Genomic DNA, 19375 nt, shown 5'->3' with positions numbered 1-19375 from the left:
ATCTTAATATCACAAATACTTATGACACAATTATTATGTTAAATTCACATTCACGTTTAAACCTCACAATCTCGTAAAGATTTATAATTTTAGTTAGTTTTTTGTATTTAAATTATTAATTTGCAAAATAACATGTCATGTCATGGGTGTCATACATTTGGGAACAAAAACACTAAAACGAATAATATGATATACATGTGGGAAAAAACCTACATGATTAGATTTTAGTTTTATTTTTTATTTTTATATAAGAACTCTGACGAAGTTTGATTTCGTAATAATAGCAACACTGAAGAAGGAAGTCAGTTAGAGAGTTTAAAATGATGTACGTTGGATTTTACATGAGCTCTGAGAAATAAAATAAGAATTTAATATCACCATCAACCTCTCATTTCTGTGATCCCACATAACATGTGTATTTTAATTTTGTTTAAACGTTCAAAACTTACATCAAATTTTGACAATAGTTTCTCGAAAAAAAGTTGAATAGAATCTTCTAAAATGGGAAAACCTAGGAGGCGCATGATCCTATAATTTTTATATCGGGGGACAAAGAATAGAACTTTTGTAAAATAATTTCCCTTTTAGGAACAGGTAATCTCATTTATAAAAAAATCAAACTTCAATAGTTGTACTCAAGAACAATTTTTTTAGGCATCTAAAAGGAAGGTAAAATCATCTAAAACCCTGTTTACATCGCCTCCCGTACTATCATTCTAATAAAACTAAATGTATGAAATTTATGCTACCAAATGTAAGGAGTACGGGGATGAATGTCGCTCTAAATGGTGAGACTTTGCAATCTGCCAATGAAACTGTTTTCTTGGGTATAACCATTGATTCTAAACTCCAGTGGGGTCCCCACATCTCTGCTTTGTCCAGCAGACTTAGTACTGCAGTTTTTGCAGTCAGAAGAATTACACAGTTAACAGACATCCCCACTGCCAGGCTTGTCTATTTCAGTTACTTTCACAGCATTATGTTTTATGGCATTCTACTGTGGGGTAGTGCTGCTGACATATAGACTCTATATTTACTATTCAGAAAAGAGCAATAAGGTTAATATATAGTCTGCGGCGTGGTGAGTCCCTGAGAGAACTGTTTCCCACTATTAATAAATTTACGGTACATAGTCAATACATCTATGAAAATATAATGTATATTAGAAAACACACTGATATCACAAAACAAATATCGAACAGTATGGAAACTAAGCCTATTTGATAAAATAATTACCTGCACTCCATTGAAGAATAAGGTTGTCACTATATTATTTTTTCAGAATAGTGTTATTTATATATATTTTAGCATTTAATCTGCTATTATGATCAATCAATCGAATTGCAATAACTACGCAGTTTAAAAATAATAAAAAGTAGGTAAATCGTAATGACGCGAGACATACATACATACTCACCATACTCATACTCACCAGACATATATAATTTTAGACTAAAATTATCGCGGAATTGAGACATTTTATTATGTAACGGGTACTCACGATATGCGTTTTTTATTGCCGATATTTCGACCCAGTTGCATGGATCGTGGTCACGGCGAAACTGAGGTGGAGGGGAGAAACCGTTGACAAGTACTAGAGGTAGATTAATCTATCTACCCTACGTCTAGTTCGTTTTTCTTTTCTAGGATTCATATCACGACACACAACACTGACAATATCCTTACGCACCGTACTTTGCACTATTTGTGACTTGCATAATCTTCTCTATTGAAGTTCCTAGGATGTTTCTTGATCTCTATTGCTTCTGTTACTAAACGAGGAAAGTAATGACGCTCAGTGGAGATCACCTGAGGTTTGTGTAATTCAATCCAGTGGTTACAACCTGAACTGAGGATGTGTTCGGCTACCGCAGATTTCTTAGGGTCATTATTTTTGACTGCGCTGATATGTTCCTTAATGCGTTGTGATATGGCTCGTTTTGTCTGCCCAATATACGAGCTACCACAACTACAGTCAACCTTATAGACCCCTGGGCACTGGTATGGAATAGTATCCTTGGGGGAACGAAGATAGGCCGCGAGCTTTTCAAAAGGCGTAAATATAGTTTTTATGTTATATTTTCGATCTAAAATCCTCCCTATCTTATCCGTGACACCTTTCACATACGGGAAATATGCGGAATGCCTTTCTACTACGCTGGTGGTGTTATGATTCCGTTCAGTTCGTTTGGCTATAGTTGCGTGGCCATTGAGACGCAGGACCTTCTCCAGGTTTTCCAACTCCTGCGCCAAATGATCATTGTCGGCCGTCCTGCTCACACGTTCGTCCTCGATCGTGTATGGTCTGATGCAAGAGCTGCAAAAGAAAACCAGTTGTTTAATGCCTAAGTCCAGAAGAATTACACATTGCAATACCGACTCGCATGTAAAAGGCCCGAACTGTTGATCCGAACCAAGGCTTAAACTAGGTGATGTTCATATAGAATCACACTAGTTGTGTATTACCCCGGTTATAAATCTGTCCCAACAGTGTTCACCACGGATTTCTGTTGCAGGCATAGTTCAGAAGGACTCTTTACATAAATGTTATATGCGCGACAGGTATTGAAGCGAATGCATGAGACCATTGTTAAATAATAAAAACACGGTTTTAACTAGGTGATGTTCATATAGGATATCTCTAGTCATGTATCACCGCAGTTTTTATACCTTGTTTACGATAACATTCGGCCAGTGCTCAACTCAAATTTACTCCAACAATGCAATATTCACTTAATGTCTTCCAGGTACTCGATGCCTTGGGTCAACCCAACCCTATGCATCACCAAGAGACACCCACGAACAACACACTGCCCGAGGCATCTGCACTAATCCATCTTAACTCCAGATAAATAAAAATCAAACCACAAAGTTTCCTACACCTTTTTTTTTTCTTCTTTTCGAGGGGGAAACCTTCAAAAGGTACCCGATGCCGTGGGAGCGACACGGGGTTATGTGGGACTTTTACCGCACTAAAACTCCCCCGGTGGCCATCCTCGGCGCTGCGTAGAGGACTCCGGGATCTCCAAAGGAACGCGACCGGAGTCCTCTCAGCGCACTGTCCCGTCGGGCTCCGCCCAGGTGACTTTGTGTCACCACACCGTCTGGTGTATACGACGGAATGCGACCACACATACCGTCGTCGTTCCCGGGGTCGCTAGCCGGGCGGTTCGAGCTCCCACTCTTGCCGCCCGTAACCCCGAAAGCCCCTTTTAGTCGCCTCTTACGACAAGCAGGGGATACCGTAGCCCTATTCTGGTCCCGGAACTACAGGGACAAAAGTTTCCTACACCTACAGTAATGACAACATCTGGCTGCCCACTTTCCTTATGCCTAGATTCTAAGTCCAATAGTTAAATCTCCAACAACTATTGAGTCGATAAAGTTACGTATCGGAATAACGACGTTTATCTTATTAGTGCATTTCGGAATGCTCAACAATCTGTTCAATAACTGTTAAACTGATAGATAGATAGATCTATAGATAGATAGATCTTAATGAATCTGTGCGACTCACAATATTATTATAACATAATTCTATTACTACTTATTACTTCTTTTAATTATTACAATGTTATTTTATACAAATAATTGCCTTTCCAACGTACGTCTTTAATCAAACTGATGAAGCAGTATCAAAATAATAATATGTCCTTTACATTTTAAATGAATTATATCAAAGTTAAAGACTAAATAATGGTAAACAAACCATGAATTTCACACAATATAACACGTAATAAGTTGTATAAACCCATTTTTTTACGTTATTTATCACAAATTCAAATTCAAATTATTTCTTTCAAAGTAGGGCCACATAAACCACTTTTGAAAGTCAGAAAGAAATTTCATTACATTAAATTGAATTTATATTCAGATATAATAATACATACTATTACATGAATTTCAAAATTTAATTAACAAAGCTTAACTGACCCATGCGTTCACGTCAGCGACATACTTGTCAATTGCGTAATAAACTTAACCACTTAACTTTTTTTTTTATTTCACCAAAAGTTTTAAATTGAGATTCCCATAAGGAAGTTATAGTTTGGGCTATTTTATTGTAAAAGTTATGCATTATACTAGGAAAGATTTGCTACATTTTACGTAAAACGTCGTTTTAAAAAAAACAATGTTATGGAAAGAATAAACACATTAAAATGGTCCGTTAATCTAAACGGAGTTTAAACAGAGCTTGTCTTGCATTGGTTGCTCGGAAGCGATTTTTTTTTTTGGTGTCCTTCGGAATTAATCTCTTCAGGTTCTGGAATATTATATTTTAATGCTATGTTGTGTAACACACAACAGGCAATGATGATTTGTGAACATTTTTATGGTTCGTAGTGCAATGTCCTGTCTCTATGTACACAACGCCAACGGTTCTTCAATCGCCCAGAAGTATTTTCAACTAGAACTATGTACTGTATTGAAAGCTTCCTCAATAGTGTTTGGAGCTGGGTCTTAATAAGGAGTCATCGACCATGACCTTTGTGGATAGCCAGAATCACCTGTAGAATATATAAAAAAAAAATAGACGTTGATAATAAATGTTAAGTTACAAGACGACATTAATAAAGTTGTTACCCAAAAGCCACATAATGTCATTGTGCCAGTGCAAAGATTGCATATAATTGTTAATATTACTATTTTCCCATATAAAAGAATCATGCGTCGCACCTCCAAACTTGGCATTAACAGACAAAATGGGGTCACATATCTAAAAGAGAGAGTATCAAAATCAAAATTAAATTTATTTTATTTTAGAAAACGGCTCAACATTAGAAAACATTAGCTCCAGTAAATACTTAAATAAAAACATACCATTTGCACATTTATTGAATGGTAGTGTTTTCTGCAGAAATATATGTGCTCTTCTTCTTTAGGAGGGGTAAATATTTTAAAATGGCTGCAATCAATGCATCCTATTACCCCTTGGAACACCATATTTACTGTAGAAACTAAAATTTAATGAAAAATATAGCATCTAAACTTAATATGCAAGTAGTGAATTTTCATTTTTATTAAATTACATGAAATTTCATGTTACCCAATGAATTACCTTTGCTTAATGCTGTCCCTTTCTTGTCTTGTTGTTGGGAACTTTATGAACTTTTTCAAAATATTGGGATGATTCAGCGCCATTGTCACTTCATGAATATATTTACTGATGGCCTCCTGGGAAAAATGGTGTGCCTTACCAGTAACACGCTGGTAAGTTCCGTGCGCATAAAATCTGTAAAATCTTGAATTGCTTATTTTTGGGAGATTGATTACAACTTAATGAGAATGAGATAAGATTTAAATAGATTTTACCTTCGACTCTAATGAAACTCTTTGTGTAGATTTCAAATCCGTGTAATAACGTAATATGCTGCACAAATGCTCAAATGCTTCCTTATTAAATCGATATTCTTTTATAAAATTGTTTTCACTTAGATGTTCAAGTGGGTTTCCAAAAATAGTCCTCATATTAGCCCGAAATTGTGTTTGTTTCCGTCGCTCGTCTTCATATGCCGCCGTATCTAACATATTCCATGCTAAATATGTTCTTGCCGACATTATTTTCACAAAAAGAAATTAAATTGTAAATAGAAAACTATTGTCATGCCCAATTTTGCTACTGTAACACTACCATGAGTTGGCATCGAAACGCCACTATAGATTACGTTAGTCGATATAGTGTAAACTATCTTCGAATACTTTCTGATAAAAACCGTAACATGACTTAATTTTACTCGCTAGCGTTAACTTGATTCTATTCCTTGTTATCAAGTCGTTATGTTGGTAACAAATACTATCGTACCTAACTACACAACTCATAACACTGTCTCTTTTTAATTATACTGAAAGGACAGAGTAAGATAATAATTCCTGAAAAAAACCAGAAAGCCAGAAACCAATTCCAGAAAGAGGCTAATGTAATTGAACTGAAGACGCTATGAAGACGCTTTTATTTTAAGAAACTTCTTTTTTAAAGATTTTTTTATTATTATAGATATGGAGACCTTAGCAAACCGGCGGAAGGACCTCAAGGAAGGACCTTGAATAATCAGCGTTGGGCGGACCTCGCTGCTATATTAAATGCGGATGCTACTGGAGATACAAAGACCGCAGAGAAATGGAGAAAAGTGTGTACTATCTGTGTGAATTATTGATTGATTTTATTTGATTGGATTTAATATGTTTTGGTACTGCATTGTAGATTGTAGGTCTCATACTGAAAACACTCTTTTGATATAGTTTGGTCCTGGGGTACACATTTTGTAGTTCCATTTCTTTTCTTTTTAAATTTATTGCTTTTAAACATATTTCTTATTTTGCTTTGTGTGGGTGTGGAATACAGGTGTGGAGTGATTTTAAGAACAACTCTAAAAGAAAAGCTGCTCGTATTTATCGAGCTGCAGGAGGAACTGGCGGTGGACCTGCCTATACTATAAAGCTGAGTGACTTACAGCAGCGGGCACTCAGTATAATGGGCACTCAAGCTGCAACAGGGCATCTTATAATTCCAGAGGTTGGCATAGAGGTATAGTGATGGACTCATATGGTTTAGTTTCACATTCTCATTTTCATTTAAAATTTTGTCTGTACCATCATGCGTTACAACTCATGATGTTACAGACACTTAAATTCAATATTAGTGTACAACGCGAATAAGCCTATTCTACCCTTATTTATAAAATAACATTTACAGGAAGGAGTCTCTGCACCACTACCACCAGAATCAGACACAAACGTTCCTCTATTCCACATACAAGGAATAGAAAGTTTTCGTAAGTTATGTAGTTACTATTGCATAAATTTTTGCGTTTATTTATTTGACGACCCGCGTGGCGTAGCGGCCACCATACCAGTCTGACGGGCAAAGGGTCCCGGGTACGATCCCCGGCCAGACCGATATCTAAATGATGAATTTAGATTTCTATTTCTGGGTCTGGGTGTTTGTGCATTTGTCTATGTGTGTGTCCATGGCACCCACGACACAGGGAATCCTAGTATGGGGCTGTGAGTGTAGAAAGCGTTTATTTGTCAAAGACATAATAAAGTGATTTGAATGCTATTTTTATTGTAGTTGTGGAGGTCTGCAACCCACCTGGGTCGTCCCAGCAGACCCCTCTCTTTCCACCTAGCAGCCCCGTCACAACCAGAGAACCACAATGAAATCCATTCAATATTGTACAGCTTTTATTAACAGTTATTTTATTACTTTTATACTATTACAGTTCCACATATGGTGCCTGGAAGAGAGGTAGGCAGCGTCGCTTCCCCTGCAACCTGGACTCCGCTGCAATCCTCATTGCCTCCCACTCACTTCAGCCAGACACCCTTGCCTCCTGCCCGTTCCAGCCCGATACTTAATCCAACTCCTTTGCCGCCCACGCCTCGTCGCCGACGTCGACGTCAAGAGTCGTCCCCAATCCACAGAAGGACCCGCACACAAACACAGTCAGAACTGGCAAGGCAAGCCTATGTCAGATCTGACTGTGAGTGGCAGGCCTTCCATCAAGAAACGGAGCGGGAGTACAATCGCTTGAGAGAGCGGGAAATAATAAATGAAGAGAGGTGGCTGGACTTAATGGACCAGTTTTTAGTTTTAGGCAATAGGTTAGTTAATATTTTAGAAAAGAAATAAAATAATATACAGGGTTACTGATAATTCGATACATTCCCTTGGAGGGGTAAAAGTAGAGCTCATTTGCAATAGATTTTGTCATTAAGTACCCTAGCCGATAGTGATTTGTTTTTGAGATATTCAAGTTTTTGTGTTTTTATTTCTCAATACCGATTTCAGGCAAAAAATAAAATATTCTTAAGTGAATGTCCTATTTTGATCCTAGATTTGTGAATAATCTTATACCTAACATCGCAACACTTCCTTAAAATGACAATACGCCGTAGTAGTACTCTTAAACTTTACGTTATGGAGGTCAATTTGCTAGGGTCCCATAAAAAACCCCTTTTTATTTCCACTTCAGTGTGAATTTGCATAAAAAGCATGTATGGAATGTGTCGTACAAATTATTAAATTAATAGCCCTATTTCACTAGCTATCCAAATTGCTACGAAATACTACGGTATTTTCTTTAATAAAAAAGTTATTAGCCAAAAACTAATATTAATTACCTCGGTAATTTTTGGATTCGCAAACTTTTTTAATGGGAAAGAATTGAAAATCGGTTGAATCTTAACGTCATTACTCAAAACATAAAATTACAAATCCTGCTCAAAATGGGAGCCACTGTTCCTAGTACATGCACGGAGTCTCTTCCGCATTTCGGTCTTAGTAACACGAGATGTTAAACTTTGTCTTATTTGTTGAGCTGCGCTTAATATTTTCTGCCTGAGCTCTTCAACATTATTTATTTTACTATTCGTTGGGTAAACAAGCGCTTTCATGTGGCTCCAAAGGTAAAAATCACAAGGTGTCAAATCAGGACACCTTGCTGGCCAAGGTATTGGCCCTCCTCGACCAATCCAACGTTGGGGATAATTTTGGTCGAGAAACTCTCGCACTTCTCGGCGGAAATGGGCTGGGCAGCCGTCATGCTGGTAAATCATCTCCCTTCTCAATGCAAGAGGTACATCATCCAGCAATGATGTTAAATCATTTCGAAGAAAATGTTCATACGTTTCGCCATTTAAATTTTGTGGCAAAAAGTAGGGCCCGATGAGGTTGTCATCGATTATTCCCATCCATACGTTAAGGAAAAATCGATGTTGATGAGCCGTTTCTTTCTTCTTCCTTGGATTACAACCTTTTTGAGCCCAAAAATGACTATTGTGGTAATTAGTTATTCCATTATGATCAAACTTGGACTCATCCGTCCACAAAATTTTGGATAGATAATTACGGTTCTCCGTATCGTTGTGTAAAATGAAGCGGCAAAAGTCAATTCTTCTGGCTGGGTCTCCCTCTTCTAGAGCTTGTACAGACTTGTAATGATACGGGTAGAACCCTGCCGTATGCACTGTGAACCATACCTTCCATTGAATGAATCCAAGTCGTCTGGCCACGACTGTAGTAGATACAGTAGGATCTTCCTCAAACTGTGCAAGTATTTCTTCTTCATCTTCAGGATCGTGGATGCGAGATCTACCAGCATCACTTCGTCTTGTACGAAAGCTTCCAAATTCTCTTAGGCGGCGGAATGTCCCAGAAAAAACACGTTCATTAGGTGTTCGACGATTAGGGAAACGACGCACGTATTCCCTTTTCGCTGCTGAAGCATCTTCATTAAAAAACCCATAACAAAGGATGATATCAGCATACTCTGCATTCGTGAAAGACGCCATAACGAAAAATTTGATTCAAATAATTGTTACGTGTGGCGAAATGTTCACTTATGTTCACAAAATAGTTGAATAACTGCAAAACAAAAGGGCAACGCCGCAACATCTTTTTCTTTCGCCGTGCACATTGCCAATCAGATGGTACTGCACAGAGTCTTACTCAAGCACATTATCTTAGTTAACACTTTTTAACTGTGTTTTTGTTGTGATTGTCAATGGAGATAAAAGTTTTATACCATTTTGGATAGCTAGTGAAATAGGGCTATTAATTTAATAATTTGTACGACACATTCCATACATGCTTTTTATGCAAATTCGCACTGAAGTGGAAATAAAAAGGGTTTTTTTATGGGACCCTAGCAAATTGACCTACATAACGTAAAGTTTAAGAGTACTACTACGGCGTATTGTCATTTTAAGGAAGTGTTGCGATGTTAGGTATAAGATTATTCACAAACTAGGATCAAAATAGGACATTCACTTAGGAATATTTTATTTTTTGCCTGAAATCGGTATTGAGAAATAAAAACACAAAAACTTGAATATCTGAAAAACAAATCACTATCGGCTAGGGTACTTTATGACAAAATCTATTGCAAATGAGCTCTACTTTTACCCCTCCAAGGAAATGTATCGAATTATCAGTAACCCTGTATATATGTATCATATGCACTTTTTATTTTAATTATTCTGTTCTATAACTCAATCTTCTAGCTAATTGATTCCGTAATGCTCTACCCATTATTAAACCACTAGCTCCTTCATTTTCCATCACCACTTGATGTTGAAATGTTTCTGCAAAGAGTAGGAAACGTATATATATATTTACATACAATTTCAGTAATAAAAAAGTTTAATCGGTTTAAAGTGTACAAAAAAGTTTGTGGAACTGAAATAGTGGAATTAAAATTATAGACTTTATCCATATGTAAACCTATTTTTATTGCTTTTTCATTTCGATGAGCATATAAAAGCAATAAGGATTCCCTCGCCCATTAATCATGAAATCTTTTACACAAAATAACAAGAAATTCGGCAGGGAGAAGGTAATGAGTAGGAGACTTCAGTAAAGGACGAATTTTGAATCCCTAATTTAACTCGAGCGATACCATGAGCAACAGCTACTTTAGGTAAATACAATTACCTTGGTGTTGGTGTCCTTCGGAATTAATCTCTTCAGGTTCTGGAATATTATATTTTAATGCTATATTGTGTAACACACAACAGGCAATGATGATTTGTGAACATTTTTGTGGTTGGTAGTGCAATGTCCTGTCTCTATGTACACAACGCCAACGGTTCTTCAATCGCCCAAAAGTATTTTCAATTAGAACTCTTGCAGAACTATGTACTGTATTGAAAGCTTCCTCAATAGTGTTTGGAGCTGGGTCTAAATAAGGAGTCATCAACCATGGCCTTTGTGGATAGCCAGAATCACCTGTAGAGTATATAAAAAAATAAACAGACGTTGAAAATAAATGTTAAGTTACAAGACGACATTAATAAAGTTGTTACCCAAAAGCCACACAATGTCATTGTCCCTGTGCAAAGATTGCATATAATTGTTAATATTACTATTTTCCCATATAAAAGAATCATGCGTCGCACCTCCAAACTTGGCATTAACAGACAAAATGGAACACTTGGAGTCACATATCTGAAACACAGAGTATCAAAATCAAAATTAAATTTAAAATTATTTTAGAAAACGGTGTCCACATTAGCTCCAGTAAATACTTAAATAAAAACATACCATTTGCACACTTATTGAATGGTAGTGTTTTCTGCAGAAATATATGTGCTCTTCATCTTTAGGAGGGGTAAATATTTTAAAATGGCTGCAATCAATGCATCCTATTACCCCTGGAACGCCATATTTACTGTAGAAACTAAAATTTAATGAAAAATATAGTATGTGAACTTAATATGCAAGTAGTGAATTTTCATTTTTATTAAATTACATGACATTTCATGTTACTTGTAAGTGTAACCTAATGAATTACCTTTGCTTAATGCTGTCCCTTTCTTGTCTTGTTGTTGGGAACTTTATGAACTTTTTCAAAATATTGGGATGATTCAGCGCCATTGTCACTTCATGAATATAATTACTGATAGCCTCCTGGGAAAAATGGTGTGCCTTACCAGTAACACGCTGGTAAGTTCCGTGTGCATAAAATACTAATGCACATAAAATCTGTAAAATCTTGAATTGCTTATTTTTGGGTGATTGATTACAACTTGAATGAGATAAGATTTAAATGGATTTTACCTTCGACTCTAATAAAACTTTTTGTGTAGATTTCAAATCCGTGTAATAACGTAATAAGCTGCACAAATGCTCATGCCCTTATTAAGTCGATATTCTTTTATAAAATTGTTTTCACTTAGATGTTCAAGTGGGGTTCCAAAAACAGTCCTCATATTAGCCCGAAATTGTGTTTGTTCCCGTCGCTCGTCTTCATATGCCGCCGCATCTAACACGTTCCATGCTAAATATGTTCTTGCCGACATTATTTTCACAAAATGAAATTGAATTGTAAATGAAAAACTATTGTCATGCCCAATTTTGGCTAGTAAATAACATAATATATCGTTACGGTATTTCTTGACAACATCTGTCAAATTAATGACTCATGGGACCGAATTTGTATGGCAATAGGTCATAATGACATTCGCTAGCGATTTGATTTCGATAGGTTTTTTACCTATCGAGGCTCACACTATGGATTTTAGTTCTACGAGTAACCGCCAGAGGCGCTGTACAATTTTTCATACATTTATTTTACGCAGTCGCTAGCGAGTAGTACTTTTGTAAACTCATGGTTGATGTACTGAATAACATAACTACTGTCGCTACGGTATTTCTTGACAACGTCTGTCAAATTAATGACTCATGGTACCGAATTTGTATGGCAATAGGATCATAATGACATTCGCTAGCGATTTGATTTCGATAGGTTTCTTACCTATCGAGTTACGTAGTGGCTCATACTACGGATTTTAGTTCTACGAGTAACCACCAGAGGCGCTGTACAATTTTTCATACATTTATTTTACGCAGTCGCTAGCGAGTAATACCTTTGTAAACTCATGGTAGTGCTACAGAAGTGGGATCGAAAGTGTGTATTCTGACACCTTTTCCTACAAGTTTCAGATTTATTCAGACAATACAACATGAATCCAGCCGTCTTAGGTCAACGCCATGCAGAAAAGACGTTGCGCTGCCTGGGTTTGACTCAGCGACGAACGAAAACCGAGTGGCTGGGTGGTGCCATAATGTAGAGACGATTGCCAAGGAATTTCAGTGGAGTAGCGTGGCCAGCGTCGCTAAGGCGGAAAAGGCCCTTAAGGGCTCGTACACAAAACTGCGATGCGACGCGATGCAACTTCGCAACGCAGAAAATTGCGACACGAATTGCTGCGATGCGATATCGTGCGGCATAGCGTCTCCCAGGGTGACCAACAACAACAACCACTGCGCGATGCGAATCAATTCGCAAGTTCTTGCGATGCGTTGAGGGAGCTCGCAAATTTTGACGATGCGACGAAGCATCGCAGTTTTCTGTACAAGCTCTAAGGGCTCAGCATTATTGTGGTATGAGTCCTGGAGTCCATCTGCGGGTCGTTCGTGGTATATATTCCAAAAATAACTTACGACTCTTACATCATACATCGACTCTTACATCTTACTCTGACATCCATATACCACTTACAACTATTGAACAAGGCCTACAAAATCTAGAGCTAACTATGGTAGCCCTCAGTTCTGCTGGATTTTCTATAAATCTAAAAAAATCATCCTTTTGTTTAAACTATTGAATATTCAGATAGAAAATATCCACAAGACACAGTAAAACCAAAGTTTCAGCATTAGTTAACGTACTGTTCTCTTCAATGTTAGAAAAGTGCGTCAGTTCATGGGTATTGCTAGCTATTTCCGAAAAATTATTGCAAATTTTGCTACATTATAAAGTATAAGTAGTGAACCAAAATTATATATACCGAAAGGTACTCGTTTAATTGTTTTAAAACTATTTCATGATGAGAATTGTCATGTTGGATTTGATAAGATATATCAGAAAATTAGCTAACATTTTTGATTCCCGGGGATGTCTTCATTTGTAAAAAATATTTAAGTCATTGTTTAGTATGTACTGTTAAAAAAAAAGCATAATGGTCCTAAACAAAGTTTCTTCCACTTAGCCTATCATACATTGCATCTCGATTGTACAGGACCATTTACCCAATCGGAAGAAGGGTATAAACACATCTTACTTATAAGCTTTGTATACTCAACTCATGTGTTATATAATTTTGTTGAATTTTTGTAAACCTGTATGAGACAGGTAGAATACACTGGACTGTAATATGTATATAATATCTGTGTAATAACTGTGTTCTAGCAAATAAAGAATTTGAATTTGAAACCCTTAAGAAGTCTGAGTGCTCAAGAGTTGGTTCCTATAAGAGATACCATAACTACTTTTGGTACCCCTAAGCAAGTTATCACCGATAGATAAATTTTAGCTTTAGTCACCACCATTTAATATCTAGAGGCACCATTAAGAAATTGCTAAAAAAGAACATTTATCTGTTGCAGAAGAGCATGAATTAAATATACTATACATAAATATATTTGTTTTTACTTTATAAATAAAAAAATAGTATAATTAAATACGTATTTATTTTAAAAGTATTACACCAATTTAAATCAATCAATAAGTAGACAAGAACTCTCTTCACCTTATTGGTGATTCAAAATATTCAAGTACACGGTCCCTTTTGTTAGATGTACTGTTTGTTCCCTCATTGTCAGCATATTCTGCTGAAAATACCGGTTGTGGTGACATCAGTACCTCGGAGTCTCTAGGAGGCTCTCCCCCATTTTGACTGCGTGCCATATTATAAAATATTGCTACAGCCACAATTATATCTTGTGCTAGACGTTAGGTTATATCTAAGTCCAATCCAATACTTAAAACAGGGAATCTCCGCTTCCATACACCAAAGCACCTTACTATAACATCTCTGCTCTGTATATAAAAATCATTATACAATTGTTCACGTACGGGGATTGCTGAGTGGGGTCAATAAGTAATTATTTAAGAAATATCCACTGTCTCCGAGCACAATTCCATTACTAAAGTCACCATTATCACCGCAATATTACATCAACAGTATCAGACCAATAAATGACATATTACATAACCACAAAATGTCATAGAAAACTAATGGATAAATCTTAACTGGCCCTCCAAGCAACAGATAAATTTATTCGTCAGTTAGCGGTTTTATTCGACTGATAACCTCTATCTGATGATGGCAAAATTAAAAATCTTATTATCTGTCAAATAAATTTTATTCCATAGATAAAGTCCACTAACTGGGGATTGAAAAATCGGCCCTGTATATTTTACCGGATGATATTGAATCCTTGTCAACACAATCCACAGCGATCGCACGAAAATCGCAAGAGTCCATAAAACATAAGCCGGGGGGGGAAGCAAGTAAGGTAGAATCAGTCCAAAATCGTAAGCAGCACAGAGCAGAAACTTATTCAGGATTGAAATGGAATCTTCTCATCAGTACATTTTTATTCAACGTTTAAATTAGATTCCACTATTATATTATATGTATATATCCACTTTTACACATATCAAATTGACAACTTTTTCTTTTTTAATTTGACATGTCACTTACTTCCATAGATATGTGCTTACATCTATAAAACCAGATACCATTTAAAACGTGGTTTTGTTATTATAGTTATAAATAATTAATTAAATTCAGAAAGAATGACGGGATACACAAAACAAAAGCCAGGTTGTAAAGTACTAAGGTAACAATAACTTTACGACAAAAACAGCGAAATATAGAATTACCGACATCCAAAGAGTATAGTAACCTATGTGCGGGGTACACATAGGTTCCCTGGCCGACATCAACAGTTTTGAAAACTTGGCATTGACAGTATTCCGCCATATTTAATATTTCAATGAGGAATGGTTATTTTAAATAAATTTAAATAGGAATACATTAGGTTGTAAACATATATGTGTATTTTTCTTCAATTATACAAATTATTCGTGTTTTTTAGATATAGTGTACATGAGATGGCCGAAAATGAAACATCTCCTTTAAATACATACTTTATTTTGTGACAAAAACTAAGCCAGCGACAATTTTTACAATTTAGCGACTAAAACGTTGTTTTTCCAGGAGCGATGATACCAGTATATTTTTCTAGTATATAGGCTTGGTTAGGATCATATTTTTAGTAAAATACGTTGAAAGGAGATGTTTCATTTTCGGCCATCTCATGTACACTATATCTAAAAAACACGAATAATTTGTATAATTGAAGAAAAATACTCATATATTTTGATAACCTAAAGTATTCTTGTTTAAAAATATTTAAAATAAGCATTCCTCATTCAAATATTAAATATGGCGGAATACTGTCAACAGTCAATGTCAAGTTTTCAAAACTGTCGATGTCGGTCAGGGAACCTATGTGTACCCCACACATACTCTTTGGATGTTGGTAATTCTGTATTTCGCTGTTTTTATCGTAAAGTTATTTTTACCTTCATCAGTAGGATAATATATCTATGGTTACCTTAGTACTTCACAACCTGGCTTTTGTTTTGAGTATCCCGTCATTATTTCTTAATTTAATTAATTATTTATAATAATTATAACCTTTTAAATAGTATCTGGTTTTATAGATGTAAGTGACATGTCAAATTAAAAAAGAAGAAGTTGTCAATTTGATATCTGTAAAAGTGGATATATACATATTATATAATATGTACTGATGAGAAGATTCCATTTCAATCCTGAATATGTTTCTGCTCTGTGCTGCTTACGATTTTGGACTGATTCTACCTTACTTGTTTACCCAGCTTATGTTTAATGGACTCTTGTGACTTTCGTGCGATCGCTGTGGATTGTGTTGACAAGGATTCAATATCATCAGGTAAAATATACATCAGTTAGTTGTATTAATCGTGAAATAATCGTTAATAATTTTAAACTAGAGAAGGTAATCTTTTTACATTTCTCTTTTTTTAGATAATTACAATAGCAAGACAAGGACATTCTTGGGATGACAAAATAATCAGTTATTATTACAACTGCATCGCCGGGCAACGAATCGTACTCGTTGGTAGCTGCGCTCACATTATGACCATTGTTTGATGTTTGGGCACATGATTGGTTGAAAAGCTACTATTGGATGAAAATATTGATAAGGGAAGATATTGAAAATGAATTAATAATGTATCTAAGTGAAGAATAAATAAAATATTATCTAAATGTGTACTTAAAGTTGTTTTATTTACACACTTACATGTTTTAACTAAAATAAATTGGTATAGAAGTACATATTTACCCGACTGCCAAGGAAGGGTTATGTTTTTCGCGCGTATCTTGTATGTTTGTCTTTCTTTATTTGATCCGATCTTACAAACGGCTGGATGAATTTCAACAGTTAAGGTGTCATTATATTTGTCTCAATGACCCGAGTGTCCTTAGATAGGTGTTAGTAAAAAAAAATCAAAATGGCGGATTTTTGGCGCGAAATAGTAACACATTTTAAAAAAAAAGTTAACTGAACCTATCGGGTAGGGTATCAAATGAAAGGAAATTAAACGGAGATTATAAAAAACATATTTGTATATATATAAAACAGCAAGGTGACTGACTGACTGACTAACTAAATGACTTTTTCATTTTTCAGAAATCAACGTACAGCCTAAACTAAGGACCTTACAGTTCTGAAATTTTGCACATAGGTTCTCTATATAGCGTGAATAAGTACTAAGAAAGGCCTTTTGGAAATTCTACCTTTAAGAGGGTAAAATAGGGAAAAACAGTTTTTTTGAAATCCTTTAATTTTGAAGCAACTGCTATAAAATTTTGTATTTGGCTTTCTGGATAGGAACAAGGACGCACTTATTTATCCCCCTCCGAAAAATCAACCCCGTAGAGGATTAAATAAGGGTTAAAAGTTCATTTGAACAACCGTCAATTTTGAAGCAAACACTATGAAATTTTGTATCAGGATTGTTGGATAAAAATAATGAAATTCTACCTCTAACGAGGTAAAATAATGACCGAAACTTTGAATTACTGAAGTTATATATTTTATAGACCGTAAATGGTGATTTTTCTCGCGAAATAGTAACACGTTTTAAAAAAAAATAACCAAACCTATCGAGTAGGGTGTCGAAATAAAGAAAATTAAGAGTAGATTCATATACGTAGACTCATACATTATATAATATATGTTATATATAAAATTTTCGTGTTAGTTACCGTACTCCTCCGAAACGGCTTCACCGATTTTCACCAAATTTTATATACATAATCAGTAGGTCTGAGAATCGGCCACTATCTATTTTTTTACCCCTAAGTGATAAAGGTTGTTCGCCCTTAACATTTTTTTATTTATATGGCAACACAACGTTTGCCGGGTCAGCTAGTACATATATACACATCGAGATGACTGTCTGACTAAATGAGTGAGTTGCTGTGCCAGAGATCAACGCAAATGGAAACCGCTGAACTTAAGCGTGCTGGAATTTTACACATAGGTTCTTTATATAGCGTAAATGAGCACTAGGATAAATAAAATAGGATAATATCGTTTGAACATCTTTTGTTTTTGAAGCAGACACCTACTATGAAACTTTGTATTGGCTTTCTGGATAAAAATAATGAAATACGTATTTCACTGCTTTTGGAAATTCTACTTCAGCCTTTTTGGTGCAGTCGGGTTTTTGATTTTTTAAATTAATTTGGTATGTTTGTTTTAAGTCAAGATTTATGAAATTCTAATAAAGAAGTAAATATAATTAATGTTTATCAAATATAGGTATTGTTTCTCATTCTATAGAACAATACAATATTTATATATCTACGCCTATTCGCGTAAAAATATATTAAAAAGTACCTATATAATGTATATAGTAAGTTAAAATAGAATGACAGATGTCATTATTACGGTAATCACTACCGCCATGATGTTTTTCCACTGTTGTGTTGCAAGTTTAAGTGTAAATTATTGTTTTTAAACAATTAAACGAACATGATTTGAAGAAAATGAACCCCTGCGAATTGCTCTTTGCATGTTTTCTTAGTTTTTAGTATAGTGTACAAAAGGTGGCCGGGAGCCCATACATTTTGAAACATCTCCTTTATCTAATCAGGAAGGCGGCACATCTTTATAACAGCCATATAGACCAAACACTGATGGTATGTTAATCGTCATACCGGAATAAAGAACTAACTTCTAAAAATTCTCATGTTAAAAAGTCTATCGACTAAGTTGTGGGTTATTCCTACATTCCTATATAATTTGGGGTTCTATAACTAAACACACAATCAATATTTTGTCAGACAGTCAAAAGAGTGTTAACTGTATGATTTTTTTCGCCATAATTCGCAGAGCTCTCGTGGCGCAATGGCTAGCGCGTTCGGCTGACAAGCTGGGAGGTCGGTGGTTCGATTCCACCCGAGAGCAAAATTGACATATGATCGGACCTTTTTTTTTATTCGTTATTTTCTTTTGAATATATTCTAGCCTTTTTATTGTTGTAATTTTGTTATTTATAAATCATATCATGTTTTTTTTTATTTAGTTTTATAATATTTTAACTAATTAAATATAAATTGTACATTTTCATGTTAAAAAAATACTTCTTATAAACATCGGATACAATTAAAAATAAAATAATAAAAAAAGTTATGGTATTGTGTTCTAAACCTGACATCTTTTCTACTGTTAAATGTAGCCAACGCCATCTACCAATTTCATGAGGAATCATTTGGAAATCTAGGTCACTACTAAGGGTAGTTTAACCCTCATGCGTGGTTTTCATTCGTTTAGCCACATTTAATAGATGGCTCTGTGTGAAGAAAATTATCAGCGAAACCCGGCGTTGCTTGGGTTAAAAGACATCACATGTTTAATGGTATAAACAATACTGAAAGATCCATTTCCTAAAGAAGATAGTATAGATTTCTTTCTTAGATAGTAAGAGACATATGGTACATTAAACATACGGTAAATACTTATATA

General features: G+C 35.3%; 1 non-coding gene across 1 annotated transcript; it reads left to right on the top strand.

Annotated features, from left to right (window-relative positions):
- The first annotated feature begins 18743 nt into the window (after positions 1–18743).
- TRNAV-GAC (transfer RNA valine (anticodon GAC)) lies at positions 18744–18817 on the top strand. The gene has a single exon. It is a non-coding gene; the product is annotated as a tRNA-Val (tRNA).
- The last annotated feature ends 558 nt before the right edge of the window (positions 18818–19375 follow it).

The sequence above is a fragment of the Epargyreus clarus genome, unplaced genomic scaffold, assembly GCF_041222505.1.
Source record: "Epargyreus clarus isolate Ecla_fem2 unplaced genomic scaffold, WU_Ecla_fem_2.2 ptg000007l, whole genome shotgun sequence".
NCBI lineage: Eukaryota > Metazoa > Arthropoda > Insecta > Lepidoptera > Hesperiidae > Epargyreus > Epargyreus clarus.
The sequence above is the reverse complement of the archived record's forward strand: the minus strand, read 5'-3'. Positions and strand labels throughout refer to the sequence as shown.